Consider the following 13,012-nt stretch of genomic DNA (forward strand, 5'->3'; position numbering starts at 1 on the left):
ATTTTTGCTTTGCCTGAATCAACTTTAATCAGTGAAAAGGCCCACTGGTCCCTCCCAGAGGTCAATGAGAGCCCTTTGCATCAGCTACTGTTGTCACCAGACACGTCTTACTCTGTGAGTAGTGTGTATGACAAAAAGATGTTGATGTAGGCAGGCTGTAGGGGCTGGTCAGAAGTTAAGACATTACTCAGGGGTTGAGCTCTGAGCTAAGATCCAACCAAGCCCCTTGAGACAGATGATGCGTTGTCTCTGCGGAGAGGGAAGAGCTGGGAAGCTGCTGAGACAATACCACACTGAAAATGAAAGAACTACACAAATTTCGTCATGGGTAAATCAAGCAAAAGCACACTGAAGTTTTTAATCCTTTTACATTAGTCAGTCTTTGGCCATCCGGGGGCTGCATCCATTTGCATTTAAATTTATCCCTACTGGCTGCACATCTCTCTGTGTAAACAAGATTATGTGCGGCTGATAACAGTGAATGTTAATAGCCACACAATTAATTGTGTCCTGAAAAGCCACTGTAAATGGGCACTTGTTTGTGGCCACGGATGGCTGAAGAGAGTAAAAGGATTTTGGCCTTATTCGCACATCCCATAATTTTCAGATCCGTATTTGAGTAAGTGCACATTGATTTCTATTGGACTAATTACACTATCAGTAGATTACAAGGATGCAAACCAGTGCTGAAAAAAAGGACATGTCCTAGTGTAGACCCAGATTTTTTTTACAGATCCTCTCATAGAAATCAATGGGATCCGCTATTTTTTATGGATTGTAACCTGTTTGGCATCCGTGTTTCCGTAAAAATATACGGATGACTCATAGGTCATAAGGTTGTGTTTCTAAGCAACCACAACCAGGAAGAAGGAGCTGCAGAAGCACATGTGCTTGCAAACAGAGAATTAACTAATTAATTAACAGAACTGTATCACAGTAAAGCAAACCGTACAAAAAACAGATTCACGGAAATACGAATGCCCAATCCGGAGTGTGCAGGAGGACACTAGGGACTTAAAAAAAACAATAATTAACGTGTGATTAAGGCCTTTAACTTGAGCAAGTTTTACCCTGTCATATATATTTATGCTGGTCAACATACAGGATCCATAATATTATATTTTCATACACTGCACAATAAGCTCCACCTGCAGAGATACCAAATACATTTTTTTTAACTCAGCTTTATTAACAAATTTATCCCTCAGGGTTTTCTCCTTTGTTGGTGTGGAGCAGGATTCTATTGTAATCCTGTTCCACACTGAGGAGGGGCAAATACCCTGAAACAGCTGTCTGTGGATGGATGCCTAGCCTTGGCAACCCTTGTTTTATGTCGTTACACTTGCAACAGAGTTAGACTTTGACTAAAGGGGCCACCCTGGTGTTTCCCGATTTGTGTCCTAATGCTCGCAACAGAGTGGGGACTCAAAGGGCTACGTATCAGGGTGGTTTGGTGATCTCCCCACTGGTAGTCACCCCTTGGCAATAGGTTTCCTTCTCTGGAGAGAGGGACATCTGGCTATTCCCATGTTTTGAGACTGAGGCTCCACGGACAATAACTCCAGTGATATACAATAAGTAATAAACAGAATGGTAAACATGGTATGCTTACATGAACCAAAGAATAATCAGAGGCTACAAATTGGTATCTAGAGCATCAGACAGTATAGGAACCAAGGAGCTCTACCGCAGTGAAGGGAGGGAAGATGGATGTGGAGCAGTCAAGTTTGATTGGGTCCAAACATCCCAAACCTTGTTATATTTAGTCGGGCACTTCCTATGTTTGTACACCATCTTCTCATACAGATAATAGCATTAACAAGGTTTTTCCACATATCAATGGTAGGGGGCCTAGGATCTATCCATCTCATGGCTATCATTTTCTTAGCTAGGAACAGCGTTTTGCACAAAAAGATACGGTAATGGTGAGTCCATTCCTCCTCCCCAAGTAGGCTAAATAAGCAAATGGAAGGGGTCTTAAAAGAGAAGTCCAGCCAAAATGTATTTTTTATATGTTATTATTTATGGAAAGTTATACAATTTTCTAATGCACATTAATTATGGGAAATGCTCATATACTGCTATTTCCCTTAATTTAGTGTATCAGGAAGTGTTAGAATTCTCTCAGAAGCAGTGACGTCACGACAAATGGTGTAATTCCTATGGAGTGTCCAGCAGGGGGCGCTCTATATATAGAAGTCAATGAGTACCATTGACTTCTATATATAGTGTGCCCCTGCTAGACACTCCATTGGAATTACAATGGATGTGTGTATGTAATGTAATGTACTGTACTTTGCGATTGAATACATTTATGGAATACTTTGGGGAGCAAGTGTCCTTGCTCCCCAAAGTATCCCATAAATGTATTCAATAAATACATTTGCTGGGCACCGAGCAGGGAGGGAGAGAGGTGCCATCTACCTCCCCCCTCCCTCCCTGCTCGGTGCTGGGAACATATACAAAGTACTACTCCCCCATGATCTGCAGATAATGGGGGAGTAGTACCTGTGCTATCTATCGCCGCCCGCGCCGCCGCCGCTCACAGACGTGACGCCCGCTCCGCCACCGCCCACAGAGGTGCTCCCCCTCCTCGAAACACTATGGCCCCGCTGACTCCCCGCCGCCACTTACACTATCCGGCCGGCCACCGCTCTCTGATCCTGCAGGCCGGCCGCATCAGCCCTCACCCACCCCGGCCTGGGACACCAGGAAGCACCGGGAGCGCCGTGCTCTTGGCCGGGGTGGGTGAGGGTTGATGCGGCCGGCCTGCAGGATCAGAGAGCGGTGGCCGGCCAGATAGTGTGAGTGGCGGCGGGGAGTCAGCGGGGCCATAGTGTTTTGAGGAGGAGGGGGAGCACCTCTGTAAGCGGCGGCGGAGCGGGCGGCACGTCTGTGAGCGGCAGCGGCGGCGCGGGCGGCAATTTATTGAATACATTATTGGGATACTTTGGGGAGCAAGGACACTTGCTCCCCAAAGTATTCCATAAATGTTTTCAATCGCAAAGTACAGTACATTACATTATATACACACATCCATTGTAATTCCAATGGAGTGTCCAGCAGGGGCGCACTATATATAGAAGTCAATGGTACTCATTGACTGCTATATATATAGAGCGCTCCCTGCTGGATACTCCATAGGAATTACACCATTCGTTGTGACGTCACTGCTTCTGAGAGAATTCTAACACTTCCTGATACACTAAATTAAGGGAAATAGCAGTATATGAGCATTTCCCATAATTAATGTACATTAGAAAATTGTATAACTTTCCATAAGTAATAACATATAAAAAATAAATTTTGGCCGGACTTCTCCTTTAAGTACCGGCATAGATATGACCGCGGACAGGAGTTGTATCACCCTGTCCCAAAATTAAGCCATGGATGGGCAGGCCCATTTCATGTGCCAAAAATAAGCTGTAGAGTGATGGCATTTTGGGCATGAGGGAACTGGGATATGCCCCAGTTTAACGGGCGTCAAGTATGCCTGAAGAATGATATATTATTGGATTACTTTATTGTTGATGGCTGGGGAGACAAACCTGTGTGATTCTAGAAGGGACTCAGCATCCTACTCATCCATATCAGTAATTAGCACTTTCCATCTCTCAAAAACAGGTAGCGGGGAACTTTACATTTATTTTTTTCTATTTGGAAAAGGGGGATTATATTAACTTTTATTAGTGGAAGACATTTTTATATGATTTTAAAACCTTTTTTTTATCTAAAGGAGGAGTCCCATGAAAGTTAAAAATCTCAGACAGGAAGGGGGGTGCGGAAACATAATAAAGAAAGTATACTTGCCCATCCCTGTTGCATTGCTCTTACCCACTGCTGTCAGCTGCCAGATGTCATTCTTGCAACTGCATTGCCACGGCCTGGCTGAGGGATTGCCCCGCTCAGATAGTCAAGGACTACAGCAGTGTCCTACCCCATTCACGGATTGGCTGAGCTAGCAGTCCATCAGCAGGGTAGGTGACATTGTAGCTGAAGGAGCTGCAGGACATTGTTGGCTGGCAGGAACCCGTAAGTCAACACATTCTGAAAGCAAATATGGAAACACTGCCAAACTGTCTGTCTGGGCTCTGCAATGTGGTCAGTGTTACCAGGCTTGTCAGATTGGTCATCATAAAGAAAGCCTTTTGCTATACCATGTGAGCTCCTGCTCATGCAGCAGTCTATACAATGCATGTTTTTTGCAGTGCTTTTTTAATTCATTTTCTCTGCAGTTCTCAGACGAAAATGTGGAAACACAGTCAGAGGCTATGTTCACACAACGTCAAAATTAGAGAAATGGCATCTGATTTTGTAATTTAAAAAGTCCATTCTTGCCGCAATTTAACTGACTGCAATGGTAATGCATTGAAGTCAAAGGGAAGACGGACGTCCAATGCACACAATGTATTGAATAACGGATGCTTTTACCCCGGACGTCAAAATAATGAACATGATCACTATTTGTGGACGTCTTTTGCAAACAAAAGACATTTTTATTAGTTGTTCACACACCGTTTTTGTTTTGTAACCATTCTTTCTCCGTTTTTACTGTTGAATTCAATGGAGTTTTTAATGAAGCCACACCCAAAGGCCAATTAGTAACCAAACTAGAATAATGGACCAACAGCCGTCATTGCACTATGGGGGGGGGGGCAGGCTGCTAAATGACATCCGTTATTTTAGACTCAAAATAATAGATATCATTTTAAATGGAGCTGAAAACATAGCCATAGAGTTCAATAATGCTTGACTGCAGCTAATTTGGAAGGAGAAACTGTTGTTGCTTTTAATTCTGGTAAACTGTACCGATAGTTGAATAAAAGTGGGACGTTCTGAACTGCCATGATTAAAGAGTGCATATAATGTGCTTTAAGACAAAGGCAAAACTGGATTCAACAGAAAGATCTTAAAGTGGACCTGTACTTCTAAAAGAATTTAAAAAACGACTTTTTTTTTTTTTTTATTCAAACTGTAAGCAGAGCTCACACTATTGCACGTGACTACTGTAATGCAGTCAGGCAGCCTGTGTATTCCTGGAGTCTGTCTGATCATATAACCTTGTGTCATCTTTGTGTTCAAGGCTAAACATAGTACATGTGTTATACTGGTAACATACTCCAGCTACAAATATACAAAGGTCACAGTTTCAGTAATGCAAGAGATGAAACTATTGTCACACATGCCGCTCTCCTGCTACTAAACTGTTCACAGTATATGGCGTCTATAAGGCTGCATTCACACGTTTCGTGTTCCGCATGGAACACGGACGTGGAATGCCTGATTCATTACAGCACGGCGCATATCTGTACAGTTCCCCCGCTCCAAGCATCTTATTACAGATGGTGCCCGGGCGGGGGAGAGTCCGTTACAGGCATTTCACGTCCGTGTTCTGTGCCGAACACAGAACGTGTGAATGCAGCTTAAATCTTCTACCATTTCAGTTGATCAGCTGATGTTAACTGGCCATATCCTTAAGCAGTAATGTTCCTTAATTTTATGGTTAAATCGTATTTATTGAACCAGGTATCAAAGAAAAAATAATCGATACAAATGGCAGTTACATATAGGCACTTTCGGATGACAAAGAGTCAAGGAAGTAACAGAAATACTTAGATCAACGTATAAAAATGCAGAGTGAAACAGTAGGTCATTAATCAGTATAAGGCAACCAGGATGGTGAAGAACAGAAAAATGTCCAACATCAAAGTTACTGCAGTTCCCAGAGACATAAGAGAGTCTCAGAACAAAATAGCCTGACCGGTCGGTGTCCTTGTCGCCACGACTTGGTAGGAAACAATTTAAAGTATGCCATAAATAGCGATATATCTGGTTTAAATAACATAAATGTCCAGAAGAAGAAACATAAAGGTCAGTAAACAGGAGAAAAGAGAAAAAGAGGAAAAAAGAAAAAAAAAAGGGAATTGGGAAGGGGAGAAGATTGGGAAGGGGAGAATGGAGGGTAAGGGTGGGAAGGGAAACAAGGGGGAGGAGAGGAAAAAGGGATCGGGTATTGGAAGAAATGACCGCCTATGGAGACAAACAAACGGATCATTAAGAAACAATATCCAAACTACTGTTGAAGCCATGCCCTAAATGCCACTGTGTCCCTGTACATATCCCATTGCAGCCAGGTTCGCTTAAATGGAACCTGCTTATCAGTGTCATCAGAAACCATCTCCTCCATTCTACGAACAGTATTCAGGGTTTCTACAAATTCTACCCTTGAGGGCGGACGAGTTTGCCTCCAAAGCCGAGGGATGACAGCTCTGGCAGCGCCCACAAAATGTCGGAGCAGTCCCCTCCGTGCCAGGCGAGAAGGCCCAGGTAGCAAGGAGAGGAGTGCCACTTCAGGGCTCGGTATCACAGAGGAGGAGCTGACCTCATTATACAACTGGAATATTGCGGCCCAAAACGGAGCAATCTTAGGACAACTCCACCAAATGTGGAGGTAGGTTCCCACCGTTCCCCCACATCTCCAGCATGTAGAGGGCACAGAAGGGAATATTGAGTGCAGCCGGTCAGGACATCTATACCATCTACTGAGCAATTTGTAATTCCTTTCCTGGATCCTGGAAGAAATGGAGGTCTTATGGGTCAACAGGAACATCTTGGTCATCTCCTCCTCTGTAAATGAGCAGTTAAGGTCCCGTTCCCAGGATTGAATAAACCCAGGCCTAGCATCCTCCTCCCCGACTGTAGCTCTGAGCGCGACGTAGACTGAGGAAATCGTGTGAGTAGGTGGATCAGATTGTGTACATAATGTTTCAAAGAAGGTAAGATCCCTATGTATTTGGGTTTGAGGTGAAAGGGAATTCAGATGCACCAAGCGGCCACGGAGGAGCCAGGCCCCAGGAGGAGGGGGTGGATCCCCGGGGGGAGAATGCACCCGTCCACCCGAGACTACCTGTTGTAAGCGTGGTCTGCTACGAAGCGGTATATCCAAGATTGAATGCGTATCTGAATCTATAGGGAATTGGGGGTTGCTAAATAAGGGAGTGAGGGGCCCCGGTCTAGAGGAGAGGCCTGTCTTTTGAAAGAAACCATCCCAGATTGGAAGGATCACCCTCGTCACATAAGGAACAGAGGTACCCACCGGGCGGTCAGAAGGTGGGAGCCACGGGAGGGCAGAGGGGTGGGCCCGGGAAAGTGCCATCTCAAAGGCCACCCATCTCTTGGTGGATCCATGATGGCATAAGTCTAAAATCCGGGTGCAGACAGCCGCCCGGTAATAAAGTTTGAAGTCCAGTAGGCCCACACCTCCTCTCTCCCTCGACCTAATGAGGATTTTATGTGAGATGCGCGGATTACCAGGGTGCCATAAAAAACGGGATGTCAGAGTTCTAAGTTTAGATAAGTATGACCCCGGTATGGAACATGGTAAGGCCTGCATCAGATAAAGAATTTTAGGCAATATGTCCATTTTTAGGGCTGCCATCTTACCAAACCATGATAGGGTGAGGGAGGACCAAACTCTCAGGTCTGTCTCAATAGACTTCAGAAGTGGGGGGAAGTTGGCTCCAAATAAGTCATTCAAGTCACTTGTAATATTAACGCCAAGATACTTTAATTGTCTGGGTTGAACCTTAAAAGGGAACTGTGTAGCTATCCAGTCGAACTCTCCTGAAGGTAGGGAGACATTCAGGAGTTCAGATTTGTGAGCATTGACTTTGTAATTACTCAAGGAGCCAAATTCCTCAAACTCCGCCAGAATAGCAGGTAAGGAAGTTCGTGGAGAGGTAAGATACAGTAGCAGATCATCTGCATAAAGAGAGAATTTATGCGTCTGTCCGCCGAGTGATAGGCCAGGGATAGAAGGGTTCTGTCTCAGAGCCACCGCCAGATGCTCCATTACGAGAGCATATAATAGGGGCGACAGAGGGCATCCCTGTCTTGTCCCGTTACGTATGGCAAAGGGAGAAGACAGGGACCCATTTACCCTCACACAAGCAAGAGCACCCTCATAGAGGGAAAGAATAAATTGTAACATGTGAGGGCCCATGCCCATCTCCTCAAGGGCTAATTTCATGAAATCCCAACCTATTCTATCGAATGCCTTTTCGGCGTCAATAGAAAGCAAACAAGTGGGAATCTTATATTGTCTGGCGGCGGCCATGAGAGATGACGTCATGAGGGTGTTGTCCCTGGCCTCCCTCCCGGGCACGAAACCAACTTGGTCGTAGTGAACCAGGGAGGGAAGCAAGGGACCCAGCCGCATGGCAAGGATTTTAGAATACATTTTAATATCTAGATTAATTAGAGATATAGGGCGATAATTGGAGCAAGCTTCCCTATCCCTACCCGGCTTCGGGATAACCGATATATGAGCGGTGAGGGCCTGAGGCGGAAAACAAGCACCCTGTAAGATGGAGTTGTAGGATTCCAGCAGCGGGGAGGCGAGGGATCCACTGAATGTCTTATAAAAACGCGCAGTGAAGCCATCGGGCCCCGGGCTCTTACCAATTTTTAGATTCTTAATTGCCACACTCAGTTCCTCAGAGCCCATGGGTTCCTCCAATTCCAACCACTTCTCCTCCGGGATGGTAGGAAGTTTATTTTTACGCAGATATGAAAGAATCTTCTCTTTAAGTAAAGAAGGAGAAAGTTGAGAGAATTTAGGTTTCAGTTGATACAAGGATTCATAGTAGGACCGAAAGGGGAAGCGGGAAAGGGTCAGGGGGTAGGGAGGGTGGTGACTAGGAAGGGAGGAAGGGAAGGAAGGAAAGGAGGGAAGGGAGGAAGGGGGGGGAGGGGGGTTAGTAGCAGGGAAGGGTAGAGAAGGAAAGAAAAGAGACAGAATGTAAGAAAACAACTGAGAAAACAAACAAAAGAAAGAAAGTCTTCCATAAGAAAAGCAAGTGCAAAACATAACTAAATATGAATCTGTGCTCCACTGAAAAAAAGAAAGATACAGAATACAAGTATGATTGTAGTCAGCCAGCTGGCTACAAGCCCTACTGGGGGGGATGAAAGCCCAGGAAACCAAAAGGACCCGTAAAGAGGCTCTGCACCCACTTCCCACCCCCACCCCCCTCCCCCAGACACCCCATGATGAGCATAACGCTCACCACAAATGAACTTAGAAAATGCCACAAACGTGTAGGCTGAACCAATAACAACACCCAAATCAAACATGGAGAAAATGATAGGGGATAGTACAAGTACTATCAGCAATGTTCATGACTCAGTAGCGCAGGTCCCCAACAGAAGCCGTATTAACGGCAGGAAGAAATAACAGGATACAGTCACTTCAGGTTGGAGGGCTATTGCTTGGAGTAGTCGGAGAGCCAGAGGATCTGTTTCTGCGTGAAACCTCATGCCATCTTTCCCTGCGCGGGGGATCTACCGGGACCAAGACAGGCGGCCAATCTGGGAGCGAGATCATAGGCAGTCCGAGTGCTCCAAGGAAGCCAGGCAGATCACCAAGGTGTCGGAAAATCACTGACTTACCGCCATGGCGGACTATCAGCTGGAAGGGGAACCCCCATCTGTACTGTATACCTTTCTCTCTCAGCGCCTCTAAGATGGGTTTGAGGACTCTGCAAAGCTGCAAGGTGCGGTGTGATAGGTCAGGCAATAAGGTTATAGGTGTGCCATCCAGATCGAAGGGGCCGTTGCCTCTGGCCGCCGCCATGATCTTGTCCTTTTCTTTATAAAAGTGCACCCAACAGAGTACATTCCTCGGAGGGGCATTTTCAGGAGGTTTAGCACCTAGGGACCGGTGAATACGGTCCAGTTCAATCGGAACATTGTGGTCGGGGCCAAGAAGAGTAGCAAACAGACGCTGGGCTGCAGCCTCTAGGTCAGGAGGTAGGACAGTCTCAGGGATGCCGCGCAGGCGGATATTATTACGCCTATGGCGATTTTCAATGTCTTCCTGCATAGTGAGGAGATCCTGTATTTTAGCCGAGTGATCATGCAGAATGGCAGAGTGAGAGTCCAGCCTGTCTTGTATAGCCTCCTGTTGGTTATCTAACTCAAGCACTCTGTGGCCTAAGTGCTTAATTTCCCCCCTGATAGCTTCTACCTCTTGTAGCTGGTCTCCAGCCGTGTGACGCAGCGTTCAAAGTCCTCTTTCGTGGGTAACGCTTTTATATATGCCTTGAGGTCCCAGTCATCATCAGATTCCTCCATATCTGTACCTCGGGGGCGACCTGAGGGTGTCGGGGAGACCGCGCCATGTTCATGCAGGCGGGCAGAGGCAGTGGCGAGCGTGGCGGCGGCCATCTTAGTGCTGGGGGTCTTAGAGCTTCTGCCTGTTTTCTTGTCAAAGAAATGCCGGATCGAGCCCAAATCAGTCTCAGAGGTAGCCGGAGAGTTCCTATTCTTCCTCCTGCGTTTCATGGGATAAGAAAAGGTAGGTGGTTCAGCCTTAACGGGGTGTTAGGGTGAGGGCTGGAGCGGAGCAGAGCCAAGACGCGTCCTCACTCCTCCATTGGCAAGCCACGCCCCTCAATGTTCCTTAATTTTAGATGCCCCCTGTGAGAGTACCTGCTATTAGAAAAAAAAACGTTTGATATGTCACAGAGACGTGAAAGTTTAGATGGCCTGCAGTCCGAGTGTTCAGAGCGCAACTGATCGGGGGAATGAGCCAGGAGAAGTGCATGCTCAGCTCCTTCTCTCCCGCCTCTCTGTGATGTGACCTGGATGGCTGCATAATGTAAGTCTATGGCTGTCATTACAGCGCAGCGCATATTCATACAGTTCCCCTGCTCAGGCATTTCATGTCTGTGTTCCATGCTGAACACGAAGTGTGTGAATGCAGCCTCTAAGGTTGGACTGAGACAGAATGGAGAGAGGAGCGCACTGCATCACAGACTACTCCCGATTCGGTCTCCTAATGTCTTTGTGACATGTCAAAAAAATATTACTCTTAAAATTTTTCTATCTAGAAATCGTTCCGTACTAAACCACTGGTTAATATGGCGGGGGGATTTATCGAGCTGTCAAAGTGTAATTTATTTGTCTGCCTATAAGACAAGCCTTCAGTGTCTACTTTACAGAAATGCAAGAAGTGATCAGCCAATGTACTAACATTTACTCATTCCCAGCTGATTACCAGCTCTTTTACATAAGCCATTTGTTGGAAGGAAAAAAAAAGTGTCCCTATGCGATGAACATTGTGGAAGCTAATGCTGCGTTTACACGGAACGATTATCGTGCGAATTTGCACGATAATGGTCGAATTCGAACGATAATCGTACGTGTAAATGCAGCGAACGATCAACGATTGATCTTTCAGCAGGTTTTCAAATCGTCGTTGATCGTTCGCAAAAAATTTGCAGATCGTTCCGTGTGAACAGTCGTTCGCTGATTTAACCAATGTGTGAGATAGTCTTTAAGCGATCGCAAAACGATCACAAAACGAATTTCCGTACGATATATCGTACCGTCTAAACGCTGATCATTATGAAAAAAAAATGTTACTCCGACATCGTTAATCGTACGATCGGGCGAATTATCGTTCCGTGTAAACGTAGCATAAGCCCCCAGTTATCCACTAATATCCAGGTGATATTGCTGGGATTATCTGCAACACTGCAAGGCTATCGGGGGGAGAATTTGGGGGACGGTTTCCAGTGTCTGGATATGTGGAAAGAGCATGAAGTTTCAGTTGAATTGTGTTTTGTTAGTAAGGGGTCACTCCCTTGTCTGCAGAATTCCATCCGTACACGGTCAGTGTTCTGCGGACTGGACCTGGGATCTCTGAGCAGACGGAATTCTGCGCATGTGTGAATGACCCCTAAGTGTAGCATGTACTGGGTAAGAGCGGCTTAGTTGGCTGTGAGCTAAAGATACAAAGAATAGTGTCATTGTTTTCATTCCTCTTCCTAAACTGCAGTTTCATGATGAATTTTGCTAGCTGTAAAGCTGCTGATTCATAGCACTGATAGACTTTGGTAAGCAGAGAACTGCTGAATCCTTGCACTTCTGGCTGGGGAGCCTGTTTCCTACTTGCATAGATCAACAAAATCCAGCACTACAGATGGAAAATATTTGGTCTCCTCTCCAACAGCAGCAGCAGCTACTCAAGGAAAACTTAGAATGATTGCCATTCAAGTGGTTATTCAGAACCCAACTACTATGCAAAAACAGCTCCACCCCGTCCTCAGGTTGTGTATGGTATTACATTACAGCTTCATTCACTTCAGTGGAATTTAGCTGCAAAACCACATCCAAACTGGGGACAGGAGGAAAGGTCCTGTTACTGGAAGAAAGCAGCCATGTTTTTCAGAGCCTGTTGTGAAAACAGCAATGTTATCCGGCCTTATAAAATTCATGGTCTGTACTCTGAATAGGCCATCAGTAATAGATATGCTGGGATCCGACCCCTACAAATCCTACAATAAACCTTTTGAAGAGACTGTGGTGCTATGCAGCTGCTCTTTAAAGGAAACTATCAGCAGGTTTGTGCATACCAACTGCTGATAGTTCCCGGAAGCCGCTTACTTCCTCTTACCAGCATGGGTCTTTTGAAGCTTGTAGGTCCTTTGGTTTGGGTGAAATTCAATCCTATAAAATATGCAAATTAACTTATTAGGAGCACTGCGGGTGTTCCTTGGCCCCTTCATAGCACCATTCAGCCCGCCTGCTGGCTCAGATGCTTATGCCTACCTCATACCTCCCAACTTTTGCGCAGAGGAAAGAGGGACAGTCACGGCAATGTGCCACGCCCCTCATAACCGCATCACCTGTTGCCATTAAATAAGAAACAAATATTATTACTAGATCTTCGCCACATAGTGACGTATCCCCCTATATCATTACTACATAACATCCACTATAGAAAGAGCAATACACTCCCTCAGCAGTGACCATATAGATTAGACTGTACTCAGGCTCTGCAGACCTTATAGGTGATTGTATTGCCGGTATTCGGTGACTCACAGGGGGCATCTTCTCTGCTTCAGTTTTGTGTTTCTTGCCATCTTTCCCCTCCCCCTGTGCAGCAGTCCCCATAGAGTATAGCCCTCCCCTGTATCAGCCCCTATATAGTATAGGACTCATTCCT

This window comes from Dendropsophus ebraccatus, chromosome 5 (genome assembly GCF_027789765.1).
Source record: "Dendropsophus ebraccatus isolate aDenEbr1 chromosome 5, aDenEbr1.pat, whole genome shotgun sequence".
Taxonomy (NCBI): Eukaryota; Metazoa; Chordata; class Amphibia; order Anura; family Hylidae; genus Dendropsophus; species Dendropsophus ebraccatus.